General features: G+C 43.5%; 1 pseudogene; it reads right to left on the bottom strand.

The window, feature by feature from the left end:
- LOC147747634 (uncharacterized) overlaps window positions 1–18,368 on the bottom strand; it is a 34,858-nt pseudogene that overhangs the window by 169 nt on the left and 16,321 nt on the right.

Below are 18,368 nucleotides of genomic sequence, written 5' to 3'. Positions count from 1 at the left end.
GTTTAACTAGCAGCAACAATGTTGAAGACGCAGGTACAGTTTATGGTTTGATCGCACACATTTAGACCAGAGTGCATTCTGGCTAAGTTGACATTAATAGTTTGTTTACTCTGATTCTCAATGCCCACACTAAGGGGCTGAATATGATGGCGGGCGGACTTATGTCCGCCCACCACCCTATCGGAAAATGGGACTGCTGACAATCTGTCGGCGGTCCCGACAGAGGCATTAGGATGCAACCACGACCCCGGCGGTCGCAATGTCTATCTTTTGCATTACGGTGGGTGCTCCTGGCTGCAGCATCCTCCGCAATGTAAAAAGTGGACACTTTACATATCCCTTTATTTCCTTTGTATAGCTGATGCCCTACGGAGCAGGATGGTTCTACATTTTTTTCAAGCAGTGGTATCAAGGACATATTATCGGCCAATCTTACACCCAGGAAATCAAAACATTTAACTTGCTCCAAGGGCGCCCCCTCTCTCCTCATTCTGTCTCTAAAGGAACGGTGTGGGTTCACTGACATGAATTTTTACTTTGACGGATTTATCTCAAGGCTTCTTGCAAGGCAAAAAGATACAAATCAATCCAACAGCGAGTGAAGACCATGCGGGGTTCGGGCTATTGAAAGCGTATCGTCAGCAAACATAAGAATGGGCGTGTTGATGTGCATGTGCTCAGTTTTAGGGGTCTCATGATTACATTTTGCCAGCCTTTCTACCACTCCATTAATATATAAGCTAAAAGCTTGGGGGCAAGCATGCATCCTTGCCTGACACCACGATTTATAGTTATCCTAGATGAAAGATCCCCTCCGAATTCCACCTAACCTATGCATATGTTTGAGTGTAAGATTTTCATGATACTTAGAGATCCTCTGAGATACCATATGACTCCAGCACCACCTGTAGGTTTTCCTTCGGAACCAGATCAAATCCCACTCTTGGGTCTACAAAGGCAACATAAAGGTAATCCAGTCTCAGAGCGACATACTTTCAGCAAAATGTCCTGAAGCAGAATACCTGGTCCAAGGTACTAACCTTAGCCCTGAACCCCGCCTGGCTATCTGATAGAATGTGGAGACCTGTTATCCACGTTTGGAGTTTAATTAGTATCTGCCTGGCAAAGATTTTCTGGCTCGTATCAATCAGACTGATGGGTCTGTAATTGGATGGGACAGCCCTCCTCCCCTTCTTGTACGTAGGAACGATGGGGGCTCTAGGCCAGGAAGAAGGAATGCACTCTTCTATCAGGATAGCATTTCAGAAGACTTTAAAATAAGGCACCCACATTTCTGGTTTGGACGGATGTAGATAACCTGGAATGCCATTGGGGCAAGGCAAATACTCCTTCTTTAATAACCGAAGCGCCTATGAAGTTTCTGCCATTTCAAAATCTATAGAAACAACAGCCTCAATCTCACTTTGGCTCTGACTTATCTACCATACCATCCTCATTAAGCGGAGATTAATCTTTGGTCCACACTCTGTATAGTTCACTTAAATGATCTACCCATGCCTCTGGGTGGACCACTGCATCAACATGACTTTCTATGGTGCGGTTCCCAGATGCAATGAGTTTCCAAAAGACCTTGGTATTCCTATTGTAAAGCGATTGAGTAAGTTCTTCCCATTTTTCTGCCTCCCACCCCCCCTTTGTCGTAGTGAGGAGAGCCTTATAAGCTCTTCTGGTGTCAGCGATCTCCTTACTGTTACCTTATTTTTATAGCTTAAATTAGTACGGTTCATTCAGCTCCGTATTCTCCATAGGTCCTATGCTTCACGTATGGTTCAGGTCTGAATGGGTACATGTGTGACTGATGAGTGCATGCGGGGATGTGGTGAGAAAGGGTATTTTTTCCACATACTATGGTCTTGCCCCATGATTCAAGCCTACTGGGAAGGTATCACCCGAGTGATGACGACGGTAGTGGAAGAGAGTGTCCTGGTAAAACCGAGGTGGCATATTCAGGGTGTAACGGGTGAGACAACATGGTCGCAATGGGCCAAGACCTGGCTGGCTGTGGCAGGAGGGGTAGCCAAGAGAAACATTTCTCGGACGTGGGGGTAGTAGTGGCCCCCACACTCTATGCCTCGAAGAAAGACTTGGACTGGTGCTATTTGGCAGAGCAGGTGATATATCAGAGTCGGGGCTACCAATGTAAAGGAGAAAAGATATGGGGTGTGGGCATGGTATAGATGCCAATGGACAGTGTCATGAAGAATGTTTCAAATTGCCTAGAGATTGATATGCAATGATGTATCCCCTGGGAAGAAGGCTGGTGACTTCCAGTAATTGCGATAAGATATTCGCCCTGTATTGTGCTACTTGTGGCTAATGTTTATCCTGATGTGTCAATACGAACATGATGATTATCTGAAGCTTGTTTTCATGTTTAATAAAAAGAATTTTTAAAAATTAGTAATGTTTTGGCATGTCTGCAGTCGCATGAATACCAGATTGACTAGCCATTGACCCTCCGCCCCTCCTTGGTAAAGAGATGTTTCAGTAGCCACATAAGTTCACAATGATGGGGTACAAAGTTTAAAGGTCGATTGATTCAAGAGGATACATTCTCTCCACAAAGAGATTGTACATTTGCATCTGGACTGTGGATTATCTGCTACTGCTGCCCATTTCATGTTCCTTCTGTTATTGCCGGTTTCAACCCTGCTTATGATGATGTTACCTTGTGTGCTTAAATTTAAGAAGGGTCTAGCAAAACATGGGCGCCTAGTGCTTTGTGATCACAGTCATTTCTGGAGACCACCTCCATATCAATTAAATATGACCATAGTGATCTGCCCAGGAGGCTATAGCCTGTATTACTGGTATACAAACCTCTCTTAAGGGTTAGGCAGGCTGGGAGGTCGGACTTAGTAGCGCCATTCACAACCTTCAAGCCATGGGTCACAATCACGTCCTCGTTTTGACCTGCGGTCCTAGAGTGCTTTTCCACATGTTCAGTGTCACTGGCAAACATTACTTTGGACACGTGTTTGTTCCATCTGATCCATTAGAATAACGCCAGCAGGCTCTTTTGTGTTAGTCTTCTGCACTGATTTAGAGGTGTGTGTGATAATTGTGATCGATCATGTGTTAGTTGGGTCACTGTCCCTGAATGAAGGTTTGCCGGGACAGAGTGGATGTAAGTACGCGGTTATGATGGCAAAAATACTGGCCCCGAGAATATAGCCTGTTGGAATAACCACACCCAGAGGATCTCTACACTCTAATGGATTTTTTTGTTTCCAGCTTGAGCCAAATCAACAAGCCACCTGAAGGTCTGCCGATGATTAGCAGCAAACGTAATATATCCCGATTTAAACTCCGGCTCTAACGCCCCTGTTTCCTGCAATAATATTATATGATGTTGGTCTATAAAGTCACCCCATTCAGGATCCACTAACTTAGCTCTAACACCGGCTACGTTCCAGGACAGGAATCTTGTAGTGTCAGTCTGGTGCTGGTTTGACCCAGCTTGTTGACTAGCAATTTGTGCTCTCCCTCTCATCTGTCACTACTGGATTAATGGCATTAATAGATGCTCCCATATAAAGTTGAGGTGAGGGTTCTGTCATAGGGGATCTGGCTTATAATGTGTAATTCAGCTGAATCAATCTAGTAGCTTCCAGCTGGTTTTCTAGTAGTAAGTCAATTTCAGACAGATTGCCCATGTGGGAAATTGGGAGGGGTGGCGGCTGTTGGCAAGTTAGTGGGTTCAAAGTATGACGATTACCTGGGGTGGATGCCAGGCATGGGACATTCACCTTGAGTCTTATATGTGACTCCATAGGAAGCCTGTACCTGTGCTCCAACGATATCAGTCCTCCAACCAGCTCATGGCTTGCTAGCTTCAGACCAATATAATCCAAAGTTAGATGACTGCTGCTGAATTTAGTGGCATTTAGTATATCCTCTCTTATGACCGATCTACAGCCAGTCACCTTTTGAATCCAATGAATAGCTTTATTGGTTAGCAAATCCTGAGTTTCTCTGGTACCTGGCGGGATGTTGATCATAAACATTTTGTATTTCTCAGTGTTAGCTTCTGCAGGTCTTACTGTATGTCTTTTTGAATTTGGTGGTGATGGGGCCCTCCTCATGTTATGGTGACCAGATGCACCATTACCCCTGTGAACTTTTGTAGGCCTTGGGTCACAACCCAACGGTGTTTTAGAATTACATCCTTGGTTTTGAAGGTGCGTGGATGTCCTCCCAGTCGCTCTGGTAGTACCGTGGCCTTTGTTACGTTGGGCCGGTTAGTTAAGCATGGTTAGGGGCCATTTATTGGAGTATTTCCCAAATAAATCTCAGGTCTTGGACAGGCAGTGGTTTAGGGTAGGTTGGAACTAAGCTTCAATACCAGGGCTGTCCAGTTGTCCACCTTGTCATTAAAGGCCTCAGACAGCCTACACATGTAGTCACGTAACCTGGTTATCTCTTTCTGTAGTGAAATTAACTGCGAGTTTGAAGAATAAATTTGTAGTATTGAAGTAGGCAGGACAACAGGATAGCTTGTAGACTAGGTTTATTCAGCTTAGGAGAAGCACAGCGACAAGGAGCAGGCAAAGCTATCAACTGCCAGAAGGCAACATTCTACTACAAAGCCATAGAACATACAAGCACAGGGGTTCTAACTACAGGTGCCAGGGAGGCACAATACAGTGAATACTACACCCTCCCAGCAGGAAGAGTACTATTATGGGCTGTTGATATCTGTGTATTGTTCCATGATCCCCAAAGCTTCTAACCGGTTGCTACATTCTACAGTTATTATAGTTGTTGGAGTAAATTAATCAGGCGACTGGGTTCTTATTGGGCTTTGCTGCCCAATTGGAAGTGTTAGAGAAGTGCTAGTGGTATTTTCTACGATGTTGGTGTTTCAGTACTCCCTGGTCTTTTAAAGAATGATGTAATATTACCCTTCCCCGGTTGTTTTACCTTAGTGGCCTTGGTAGCTAAGACGCCTCAGACTTCTTCTAAAAATACATTTATTTCATCTAGGGTGCAGTTCTCAGCTGCCTGTCTTGGCTGTTTCTTTGCTTTCCCTGTGTCGAGTGACTTATCGTTGGCTTTTCATTTCACCATAATGGGTAGTCAAGGGCACCCCATTCCGAGGTTCTTACAACTGGTAGAGGAAAGTAGCAAATTATTTAAGGCATGTCACCCCAAATAAACCTGTTATAATTGCGTACAGCTAAGTTAGTTGACCAAGGGTTAACACGGGTGCTAGGCCTAAGTGGCTATAATTCCCACTGTAGGGGTCAAACAGTTGTAGTGCACGGGTAAAATTGTGTTCTAAGTTACAACTTTTTCCAATGGACTCTTGATTTTGTAAGCTGTGTTCCTTCTACCAGTTTAGAAAGAAAGAAAAAACAAAACTTCCTATTAAGACAGTCCTCAAGTTCTCTCCTACGGAGACTAACGCTGATTAAAAGCAATCACAAAAGCAGCAAAAAGGGCACCGGTAAGTGGCAGGTTTATGCAGTAAGTCTTATATGTCAGTCAATCTGGCGAGACAAATAACGAGGAATGGCTTGCACCCTGCCAGCTGGACACCCGCTAGGGGTGAAGTTATCATTTCACCCCCGTCCTTCCACTGGAGTTGAGGCGTCTGGCCTCAGAAGGTCTTGGCCTCCAGAAACCCAAGTCGTTTCATTAGCAGGGTACAGGAGGAGCAAGCTATATGGTGCTTATTAGTCAGATCACAGGGCATTAAAGCGATAAGGAGGCTCTTGGCGCTTTAAAATATTTTATGCTAGAACCAAGAGTGGTAAAGTGTGGCCCATTTCAAAAACAGGGTGCAGTCTTTCTTCGTGACGTTCAACCGGACATTACCATTAGCCAAATAAGACCACTTCAACCCCTTCAAAAGTCTTACAAGTACTATGGGCGCCTCTCCAGTGCGGAAATGATAGAAATAGCGTGGATAGGCAAGAAGACTCAGAGGCAAAGTGAGATGCCCCTGACAGTTTGTCCACTGAGTTCAGGCACAGATACTGCTTGTTACAGAAACCACAGACGGTGAACAGGAAGACTAAGGGCCACGAGAGATCTTAACAAGCAGCACCAGAGGCGTACCGACGTAAAGAGGGATGTCCGATGAAAAACGGTGGCCCTGCCCTGGCTTTTCCTGGCAATGATGGGCCCGCCCTCTTTGCATCCAGCACACGTGTGAGTCAGCAGCTCTTTGAGCACTGGCGGTGTGGCTCCTCCCCCTCCTTTGTCGGTGCCTCCGGGCACAGTGGGGCTTGAAGTCCCCTCAACGGAGCCGGTGCAGGTTTGCAGGTCCTTCCTTGCGGGAAAATCAGTAGCGCTTTGAAGGCTGGACGGTGTGGCTCCTCCCCCTTCTTCAAGCCCCACTGCACCTTGAGGTGCCAACAAAAGAGGGGGAGGAGCCACACAGCCAGATCTCAAAGCGCTGCTGATTGTCCCGCATCGCGGGACCTGCAAACCTGCATCCGCTCCGTTTGAGGCCTGATTTAGGTATTCACAAGTGGTGTTCCTTTTGACAAATGTGTGACTACAAAGGACACCACCCCTTCTGTGGCCATGACTGGTATCCCCTAAAATGTAGGGAATGAAGTTACCCTTATCCAGTTCCAGGTAGGATTCACCTTGGTTAAAAGGGTAGCTCACAGTTTTGTAGCATTGTGTGTTAGTGACTAGTAGAGTCACAGTATCTAGTCTGAGGGATCTATTTGGCCTGAAGAATGCCCCAGACAAGTGGTTCCAAAACTTTTGACTCCTGAGGACCCCCATTGAATCACTACTGGAAGCCGTGGACCCCCAAGCAATTTGTACAATTTCAAAAAATGGAAACAGTAATTCGCACAAAATACTGTGCACATTGGGAAGGGAACACTTTCAGAAGTTGAGTTTACTTGCTAGTATAGTTTTGACAGGGGGAATTTGTTATTCTAAAACGAAGAACTATTTTAATTAAAAAAAATATTTTATTGAATTGAGAAGAAAAGATCTAAAAGGGCAACAACTACAATCCAACTATAACTATAATAAGTTATAGTTATCGTCATAAGGGGCAGCGAATGGGCACAGAGGGCAGAAGGGCACAAAAAAACGAGTGGAACAGAGGGCAGAAGGGCACAAAAAACGAGGGGAAAACGAGTGGAACAGGGCAGAAAGGCACAAAAAACGAGTGGAACAGAGGGCAGAAAGGCACAAAAACGAGGGAAAAGCGAGTGGCACAGAGGGCAGAAGGGCACAAAAAAACGAGTGGAACAGAGGGCAGAAGGGCACAAAAAAAAGGGAAAAACGAGTGGAACAGAGGGCAGAAAGGCACAAAAAACGAGTGGAACAGAGGGAAGAAAGGCACAAAAAACGAAGGAAAAATGAGTGGAACAGAGGGCAGAATGGTGCAAAAACGAGTGGAACAGAGGGCAGAAAGGCACAAAAAACGAGGGAAAAACAAGTGGCAGAGGGCAGAAGGGCACAAAAAATGAGTGGAACGGAAGCAGAAGGGCACAAAAAACGAGTGAAAAATGAGTGGAACAGAGGGCAGAAAGGCACAAAAAAACGAGTGGAACAGAGGGCAGAAAGGCACAAACAAGCATTTGCAATGCAATAGGTCTCGCATTATGAAAGTTTGAGCTATTGGTATTGTAAATGACACATTTTTTATTTATGTGTTGGTTTTGAAAATAGCAAAATTAATAGCTTCGTCATTTACAATGCCAATAGTTTAAACTTTCGCAAATGTGACACCTATAGCATTTGTAATGCAATATGTGTTGTGTTGACTTAGATGTATTGATATTACAAATAAAAATGGCTTATTTTTTAAATAATTAATACTTAAATAAAGTTATTGTAATTTATAATGGCAAATGCTTTTGTAAATAACTTTTGTGAAGATTATGTTCATTGTATTTTATTGTGACGAAAATCCAAGAACAGAAGTGAAATATTAACATATTTTTGTGACATTTGTAATAAAGCTTGAAACATTGAGAGAACATATTTGAACCAGTTGTTGTTGAATAGTTGCACAGATTGATGCTGTGGTGGCGCTGACTGATGTGGTGGCAACGAGTGATGCTGTGGCGTTCAGTGATGCAGTGGTAGCGCATAGTGATGTTGTGGTGCCCCTGAGTGATGCTGTGGCGGTGCTGAGTGATGCTATGGTGATGCGATAGATAGCAAGAGTAAGGGCGATAGATAGAGGGAGGGCGACAGATATATAGAGTGAGGGCGATAGATATATAGAGTGTTAAGTGGCACTGAGTGGTATTTGGAGTGTATGTTCCATTGCAGAGTGTGAGGGTGCGCAGGGTGTGAGGGTGCCCAGGGTGTGAGGGTGCGCAGGGTGGGAGGGTGCGCAGAGTGTGAGTGTGCACAGAGTGTGAGGGTGCGCAGTGTGTGTGAGGGTGCGCAGTGTGTGTGAGGGTGCAGTGTGTGCAGTGTGTGTGATGGTGCAGTGCAGTGTGTCAGGGTGCAGTGTGTGTGATACTGCAGTGTGTGTGAGGGTGCAGTGTGTGCAGTGTGTGTGAGGGTGTGGTTTGTGCAGTGTGTGTGAGGGTGCAGTGTGTGAGGGTGCAGTGTGTGAGGGTGCAGTGTGGGCAGTGTGTGTGAGGGTGAAGTGTGTGTGAGGGTGCAGTGTGTTTGAGGGTGCAGTGTGTGTGTGGGTGCAGTGTGTGTGAGGGTGCAGTGTGTGCAAGGGTGCAGTGTGTGTGAAGGTGCAAAAAAATGAGAAAGGGGTGTAGAGAAATGAAAAGAAGGAGGGTAAAAGAGAGGGGCGATATGACAGAAGAGAATAAAGGATCTAAGAGGTGTGAAGACAAAAAAGGAGATGAAAGAGGGAGGAAAGGGTGGGGCTGTGGACGGTGGGAGAGATAAAAGCCATAAGGAGAAACGAGTAAAAGTTAGGGGCTTGAACTGGAATTGGAGAAAGAACTAGGCAAGAATGGAGACCGCGAAATGGCGGCACAAGAGAGTGGGGGTATAATCGAGTAGAGATCGGTGAAATAAAGTCTGACAGAAGAGAGCGGCGGCAAACCTCTCCCTGCACCTTCAGCGTGTTGCATAACATTAACCCCGCAGTTTATAAATTGACTGTGCACCCATGCTGTTAATCTAAAAGTGTGAAATGCGAGCGTCTGCATGTAATTTAAATAAAGATGCAAGACGAGCGCGGCCCGTTGTTAAAATTAAATAAAAGTTGTACATACACAATGGTCCTTGCAGCATACCGCTTCTGAGCCTTTGTAAGAGTTAAAAGAACAGGAAACATGCGCTTTCGAAATTGGGGGGAATAGGAGGGCTGAAGCAAGCAGAGGCTCCAGAGTGGGTATAACAAGGAGTCCACAAACAAACTTTTTTTTATGGGTGCTGCACACCTAATGCATTGACTGAATGCCCTGCAAGAGTAAACACCATCAGTTGTTTTCCAAAAGACAGCATATGGTCACCCTTCTAGATTAACGACACAGGCGCACAGTGAACAGTGGTGGCGACAGCCCCCTCCTGCCGCGCTTTAATGAAAGTTTAAAAATTGACTGTGTGCCTGTGTTGTTAATATAAAATGGCAATATGCGTGGGCTTGCACCCAGTTAGGCAACACAAAAGCTTCCACTAAACCTGATCTGCTCTCAACCATATCCATTCCCCCAACTTGCGATGTTGATGTTAAAAAATATGGAAGCATGGGGACCAGATTGACAGAGAACCAAATGCAAACACCCCCTCCCCCATCTCCTCCCCCATCTAATCAGTTTAAACCTTCTTAAAAACCAAGTGGGGTGGTTGCAGCGGCAAACCTCTCCCTGCACCTTCAGCGTGTTGCATAACATTAACCCCGCAGTTTATAAATTGACTGTGCGCCCATGCTGTTAATCTAAAAGTGTGAAATGCGAGCGTCTGCATGTAATTTAAATAAAGATGCAGGATGAGCGCGGCACGTTGTGAAAGTTAAATAAAAGTTGTACATACACAATGGCCCTTGCAGCATACCGCTTCTGAGCCTTTGTAAGAGTTGAAAGAACAGGAAACATGCGCTTTCAAAATTGGGGGAAGGGGGAGGGCTGAAGCAAGCAGAGGCTTCAGAGTGGGTATAACAAGGAGTCCACAAACAACAATAAAGAAAGTTTAAAATTGGACTGTGTGCCCGTGTTGTTAATATAAAATGGCGATATGCGTGCGTTTGCAGGTAATTTAAATACAAATGCAAGAAGAGAAAAAGCTGTGTTGTGAAAGTTAAATAAAAGTTGTACTTACACAATGGCCCCTTGCAGCTCGACCTAAACAATGAAAGTTTAAAAATTGACTGTGTGCCCAATACAAATGCAAGAAGAGAAAAAGCTGTGTTGTGAAAGTTAAATAAAAGTTGTACTTACACAATGGCCCCTTGAAGCTCGACTTAACCCCTTCCATGCTGGGCCGTTTCCGCCGCTGTGCGGTAAACAAAAGAACAGGGCCGGGCCGTGACGAACCCCAGCCGTCATCAGCACACGAGCGCCGCAGAGCGTGACGGCTGGGGTTCGTCACCAGCATGGAAGGGGTTAAAGAATGAAAGTTTAAAAATTGACTGTGTGCTCGGCTTGTTAATATAAAATGGTGATATGCGTGTGTTTTCAGGTAATTTAAATACAAATGCAAGAAGAGAAAAAGCTGTGTTGTGAAAGTTAAATAAAAGTTGTACTTACACAATGGCCCCTTGCAGCTCGACCTAAACAAGCATTGGCGGCCCCTTTGAAGTGAAGCTCTAATTAGGGGGGAGGCCGAGCGCGCGCTGAGGTGAATGCCTGAGGCCGAGCGCACGCTGGGGAAGCTTCAGATGCCTGTGGGATGGAGGCTGATGGCTTTGATGTGGACGCGCGTTCCGCACGAGTGCACCACACGAACTGTCCGAAATCCGCGATGGTTTCAGACCTTGATTTGCCCTCTATACTCTTGTCTATTATCCCTTGCGGGATTAATAGGCGAGACCTAAAAACGAGGGGGAAACGAGTGAAATAGAGGGCAGAAAGGCACAAAAAAACGAGTGGAACAGAGGGCAGAAAGGCACAAAAAACAAGGGAAAAACGAGTGGCACGGAGGGCAGAAGGACACCAAAAAACGAGTGGAACAGAGGGCAGAAAGGCACAAAAGACGAGGGAAAAATGAGTGGAGCAGAAAGGCACAAAAAACAAGGGAAACAAGTGGCACAGAGGGCAGAAGGGCACAAAAAAACGAGTGGAACAGAGGGCAGAAGGGCACAAAAAACGAGGGAAAAACGAGTGGAACAGAGGGCAGAAAGGCACAAAAAACGGGGGAAACGAGTGGCACACAGGGCAGAAGGGCACAAAAAACGAGTGGAACAGAGGGCAGAAAGGCACAAAAAAAGAGGGAAAAACGAGTGGCACAGAGGGCAGAAGGGCACAAAAAACGAGTGGGACAGGGGGCAGAAGGGCACAAAAAACGAGGGAAACACACACAAACACGCACACACAAATTAAACACTTACATGCAGTTCCAGAAGAAGGGCCCTCCTGCCCGTTCGATGTGCTCCAGCCTCCAATGCTCTTCAATCTCGGCGTCGGGTGTTGGGCAGAAGTGAATAACACAGCTTGCACTTATAGCTGAAGGGTGATTTGCCAGATTTCATTGCAGTCTTGCCGCCCCGGGGCCAGCAACATTCACACCTCTCATGTGCTGTGAGCCTGGTGGCCAGATTGTATTGCAGTCTTGCCGCCCAGGTGCCATTTACATTCACACCTCTTACGTTAGGCACTCAAGTCCTGCGGACCCCCTGGAAATGTGTCACGGACCCCTGGGGGTCCGCGGACCACAGTTTGGGAAACCCTGCCCCAGACCATTTAGGCTACTAAATATAGGCAGAAACATGTTGGCAGATAGTAGATGGGTTTGAGCCACTGTTCTCAACATACCCATCCACGTTTGCTTTTTAGTCATACCTAGTGTCCTGCTGAGTAAAGGTAATAACCTAGGAACATTGAGGTATTTTAGCTCACTCTGGATCCCCTTTTTTGCTGTGTCCAGTAGATTCTATTCCAGAACTCCCTGTCAGTCTTCAAGGAGGTAAAGTCCACCCTGACTTCATTGCCCTATCAGGGTGGGGAGAGGATGCGGATGATGAAGCATGACACTATTATGTGTGTGAGGTTTACTCTTCCATAAAGGATGGCTTTCCCTAGACAGTAGGCAACGTTTCAGTGATATCCATAGTTTGAATTTTTGTACTGGATCACAATTCTGGGATACAGTAGACTGCTTTCCTTGTTCTAATTGTCCCTGTACTCTTGCTTGTAATTGGTTTGATCCTATGAAGGGGCGTACGGTGTCTTACCCTTCTCCTCTCCATTTGTTGTTTTCACTATTTTCAGAACATGTCGAGCCTGTGCTTGTAGAAAAATTGTTTACTTATCAAAAATTAAGACCATGTATTTGTATTTTAAGGAAATGACAAGCTGAGACTTGGGGATGAAAGAGTACACATACAAGATATAATTCTAGTTAATGATTGTGATTAATAATTTATCCCGGGTTGGAGACATTTATTACTGAAGCTACATCCTAGTTGGCAGAAAGCATTGGTGGTTTGCCTGTTATTTCATGGCTGGTATGGAAGTGCCTCATCCTCTATATTAATAAAGCTTTTCATGAGATCTTTTTATCACTTTTACTGCTTTCTGAAGCCAAGGTCTGTAAGATTGGTTTCAGTTAAGACTCATATGCTGTTAGTGGCAGATCCTGTGTTTAATCCAGTGAGATATGCCTTGCCTGGGGAATAACCCTACTGATAAAAAAAACTTTAAAGAGGGTCAAAGGGAATATTTTTACTGACCTGGCATCTCACTTCCCTTGTGTAGGGAACAAAGGAGCAGCAAAAGAGTACCTGCTAACTTTAAATATATAAAACCATGAAACTAGTTTAAATAATTGTTGGAATAGATGAGAGTTCATAACATCTTGTGTCTGACATTTGGGTACGTTAAGCCATAGGTTGACAAGACAGCATCCATTACAAACTGTTAGGGTTTAGATGTAATCAGTTCCACTTGGGCATATGAGATAGTTTTCCTAATTATGTCCTTTATTTTTCTTATACACTAGAGCGGGGCTTCACATTCCCGAGCGGTTGCCGGGTGAGGCGAGGTTGTCCCCCACAAAAAGCTGGGTGAGCACTACTGAGAGGTATTTCCTCTCTGTATCTGGGCTATTATGCCTATGATAAAGCTGGGTATATTATACTCATGCAGGTGTGTTGTCTGTACAATTTCTTTGTAACTATGTGGATATGTACATGTAAATTTGTGTGTTTTTCTATGTATTCTTTTCAAACAGGAAAAGACAATTTTCTTCTTCCAGAGTTCATTGGGGCTCCAAGTTCCTGGTCGATATAAGTATTGTAAAGTATATTATTTATTACTATTCTTTCACACATTATTATCACTTCACTGATTGTTGCAGTAGCATTCCATCACTAGGGTCCTAAAGAAAGCCGGACAGAGTTTCCATCGAGGCTGAAACATGTTGACCGTCCTGCACAGCGCCACAGTTTAGTTATAGATTCAGACTACCTGGCGTGGTTTTAATCTTGACACTTGGACGATCCTTATTAAACATACTTTTTGTCCAAGTAGCCAATTTTAAGCATCACTTTCACTATAGCACTGCACTTCATCAGCATCACCTTATTTGAATAACTCTGGCTAGAGTCTCTTTTTCCAAGAAAATGAAGGGCGTAAGGAGCACTCCGTTACTTCTCACTTTTAGCAATGTATCCACTGGTGCTCCGATTTATCAGGGTAGTCAGTCCTGCTTTGAGATACTAGAGGTTACGATGGGTTTTGAGACCTATCAAACCGGGCACTGTTCACTTGGCGCTCCGCGCTTTAAATATGCTTCACACACTTTTTAGCTTTATGCTTGTTTTTATTCTTATTCTTTAGTTTTATAATTGGTTTCTATTATTCATGTATTTTTTACTATTCTCATAACACAAACATATGATTCAATTCATCAATTTTGTAAACATTATGACATGATTACACATTCAATACTTTGGCTTCATATTTGTACATTGAACAATATGCAAACATTATTTTTAACAACAGAGCCCTATGCATTTCGGCGCCTCGACGGTGCCTTCATCAGGGGCGTGTCTGGAAATAAAACATATAAAGATGTATGAGGGTCATAATTCAAAGTTGTTCAAGGGGGGTTAAAAGCTGGAATTTATGTTAGCATATACCTGGTGTGTAACGTGACTGATGTGAAAAAAATGTATCGCCTCACTTGCTGGACTCGGTATTCTGTCTCTGCAAGTAATAATAAACAACCCATATAGATTTTGAATTATAATCAGCGGAGTTTTTAATGGCGTTTACTGTCGGCATCTAGCGTAAGGAGACCGGTCGTTAGAGGGACTTCTGATACGGAGGAAAACCTTTGGCTACACAGGTATGAACGGATCCGTCTTCATGACGTGCATTCTCATTATCACTGAGTTGCCCGAACTTGAGTTAGTAATTGCGTTTTTCTTTATCGTACAGATAAAGAGTCCGGGCGAAGATAAGGTAAATACTTTGCCATCTCCATTCGCTTATAGCAAGTGAAATATAGGACAAGAAATCTTTAGTCCTAATTTACATCGTTTTTATTTTTGCAGTGATCATAAAAATATCTTCTACAGGTATGTCCATACCAATTTTCCCTAAACTTAATTTTCATACTCATATGCTGATTATAATTCAAAATCTATATGGGTTGTTTATTATTACTTGCAGAGACAGAATACCGAGTCCAGCAAGTGAGGCGATACATTTTTTTCACATCAGTCACGTTACACACCAGGTATATGCTAACATAAATTCCAGCTTTTAACCCCCCTTGAACAACTTTGAATTATGACCCTCATACATCTTTATATGTTTTATTTCCAGACACGCCCCTGATGAAGGCACCGTCGAGGCGCCGAAATGCATAGGGCTCTGTTGTTAAAAATAATGTTTGCATATTGTTCAATGTACAAATATGAAGCCAAAGTATTGAATGTGTAATCATGTCATAATGTTTACAAAATTGATGAATTGAATCATATGTTTGTGTTATGAGAATAGTAAAAAATACATGAATAATAGAAACCAATTATAAAACTAAAGAATAAGAATAAAAACAAGCATAAAGCTAAAAAGTGTGTGAAGCATATTTAAAGCGCGGAGCGCCAAGTGAACAGTGTCCGGTTTGATAGGTCTCAAAACCCATCGTAACCTCTAGAGTCTCTTTTTGACATCCATATCCGCACCATTAATTGATGGTTTGGGCGGTGTTTGGATTGTTTAACAACTCCCATATGATGAGATTTCGCCAGAAGGGTGGGCTGATGGGAATTTCTCAGCCAGAAGTAACTCATTATTTGTTTGTATTATCCTTGTTGGTTCTTAGCGATTAGTACAGCAACACTCTTAGTGGACCGCGGCATCTCTGTTTTGGATAACCCTACTGCCCATCAGCTGAGATTGTTTGACCTGTGGCATTTTTCATTTCCTATCCAATGCTCATCCAAGCAGATTCTCAGTCAAGTGTTATGACAGTTTCTCTGTTTGGACGTGGCAGAGTTTAAAAACAAAAATCATTTTAAAGGTAGAAATGCTATACACGTCTTGATTTAGGATACTGTCAAATAGAAGAAACAGATTATGCTAACAACCTGGAAAGCTTATGTTTGTATAAAGTATACATCAAAGTTTTTGGGCAGTTAACCACGGATACTCTGTGATAATTCATAAATGCCCCATCTGAAAAGAACATTCCCTTTATAAAAATATATTTGAAAGGTGTATTGTAAAATACACCCCTTGATCAACTTTACTTCAAAGTGCTCTAGTGAGAAGAATTCCAGCAATGTTGTTTGAAGAATTCTTACTCGAGTTACTTCGGGTGGCCTATTAGGCTCACCACTTTCGAGGTTCACTAGCTGCCAACGCAAAAGTATTCTACTACACTGCATATAACTTGGACGACCACTAGGTGGAGACAAAGACCCACAACCTCTACCTCAACATGGGGTTTCATAGTTTTAGTCTACAGAATTCTTCCCAAACTATTTACAGGCAAAAAGAAGGATCGTACGTAGTTATCTTTTCTTCTCGTTTATTAAATATTTATATTTTATTGTAATTTAATGGGTACATGTCAAAAATGACTCGTTCAATAAACATTGTTCTATCAGTGATACATATTAGCAGCTTGATCTTGAACACGGGGGTGCTGGAGTGATGCAGTTAGCCGAGGATAACGGTGATGGGGCTGGAGCAGTACTTGACAAGCATTATAAGTGAAAAGTGAATATATACGTGTGAATATGTCTATCTATGACCCGTGACATTCCACGCATGATGACCCTGTAGCATCCTGCTGGTCATTTCTACACGTAAATGGGAGCCTTTTGGTTGGAAGCTGACAGAGGCTTGCTAAACCAATCTTTTGTGGAAAAGGTTATAGATTTCCGATTTTCAATGTTAGTCATTTTACAGCCATTTTGCTTCCGGAAAAAAAAACTTATGGATGATCGATTTCCCCACCTCCCTGCTAGTCGTAAAGGGGGAAAGCTCTAAATCCAACTGGAATTCCATTTGTGCCTCAATCCTTTCCCAAAAGCCATACGATTTAGGGACAGTGAGACAGGCGTGAGGATATGTATTTTATAAGTGTTGTACCTCACATGTGAATGTGAAGTGGCTTGGCAGGAAATTACTCCGGGATACTTGCTGGTTCTTCGATGTAGATGCCTCCAATAGGATGGACGTTGTCTATGCAGGTGTTACTAGATGGCCACACCAAAATAAACTAGAACTTCAGATAAAAAGCACCGAGGTGCCAACAACTTGGAAACTGACCTTTGTGCAGCTCAACCGATGCCCACCCCTCTTTGTGATCCAAACTGGAACCTTTTGCTGAACCTCGTGTTCGTCTTCAAGGTAAGCTAGTGGCTTCACAGCCTGATAAATGCTTTATAGTTTGCAGGCCTCCACTTCTTCCTGTCCCCACCAAATAATAATTTAAGCAATCAGAATACTTTATTCTATTATAATAATTAATCATAAGCGGAGCAAATCATCAAATAATACATAATATTATAAAATTAATCTTTTACGCCGTCGCACATCACATTTAAAACAAACTTGATACAGGAGAGCAAACATTGAAAACGGGCAATATTTGGAAGAAACACAACGTAGGTCTATAAGAGTGAATATTATATTTTGCAGTACTGGAATCAAAAATACTTTGGTAAAAAACACAGCAAATGTACAGAAGAACATAAAATGTAAGATTGTTTGGGTAGACACTCATCACTTGTGCAAATACAAACACACTTGGTACTAAATTCGTCCAATGGTAAAGAATCTGTTGCACAGTACCAGGTCTAAATCGCATCAAAAGATCTCTTTCCCAAACCCCTATATTCATAACAAGGTAAGGTTCAACAAGCATAGCTATCTGAAATGAGACATAGCTCCTAAAGGAGGGTTTCTTAAATTCAGTTTTTTAATGCAGCATTAGTCTTCTAGCCATAATAGCCTTCTGATATTTCGCAGACTCATGGAAATCAGTTTTAAAACGCCTGGAGACTGTCTAATTCGCACAGTACCGTTTTTACATATGACAACCAAGGTATTTTTGCTACATTATCGCAGCTCAAATAATCATTTATAATATTTTTGTTTAATGCTGTCAAAGGATTAGTCCACATGGATAACCATAATAACATGGGTGCAAGTTTAATATAATCCTCAACATAAGTAAGCCCCAACTACTCATGACAGAAGTAGAGCTGGGGTGAAGGTAAAGAAGACACCAACAGTGTCGATTTTCTTTGATCTGCAGGCTATTAATATTGGTACACCTCCATTTTCCTATGCCATAAGAAAGACCAGGTATGCAGAGTGATTTGTAGATACCTAATAAGGGACCAACAGGATGACTACCTACCACACTTGAAACATAAAACATAACTCCTATTGACTGGATACATGTAGAATGTCTCACTGCCAGACACTGAGGGGTTCGTTAGGATGTCGGGCCGTGGCATCACAGCGGTGCTGGCAGTGCAGTAAAATGCATTTTTCCGCCTGCAAGCAGCGGAACTAACGTCCGCCATATTAGTATTAGTATATTAGTATGGCCAAACATAGGCCAATTCCCGTCCGCGGCGGAGCGACGCGCACGGCCACGGCTGTGCGGAATGACGTCTGCCCTGCTCCAAGAATTAGGATGCCCCAAACAAGCAGACGCACCGCAGCGGAGACACCGCCCAACCAGAGACGGTGGAATCTCGACAGCGGAGAGCGATACTAGAGTCCCGGTCCATACCACCCGGTCACGACCGCCATGGACCCTGC

This window comes from Lissotriton vulgaris, chromosome 1_1, assembly GCF_964263255.1.
Source record: "Lissotriton vulgaris chromosome 1_1, aLisVul1.2, whole genome shotgun sequence".
Classification (NCBI taxonomy): Eukaryota; Metazoa; Chordata; class Amphibia; order Caudata; family Salamandridae; genus Lissotriton; species Lissotriton vulgaris.
Note: the sequence above shows the minus strand (reverse complement) of the source record. Positions and strands in the feature narration are given on the sequence as shown.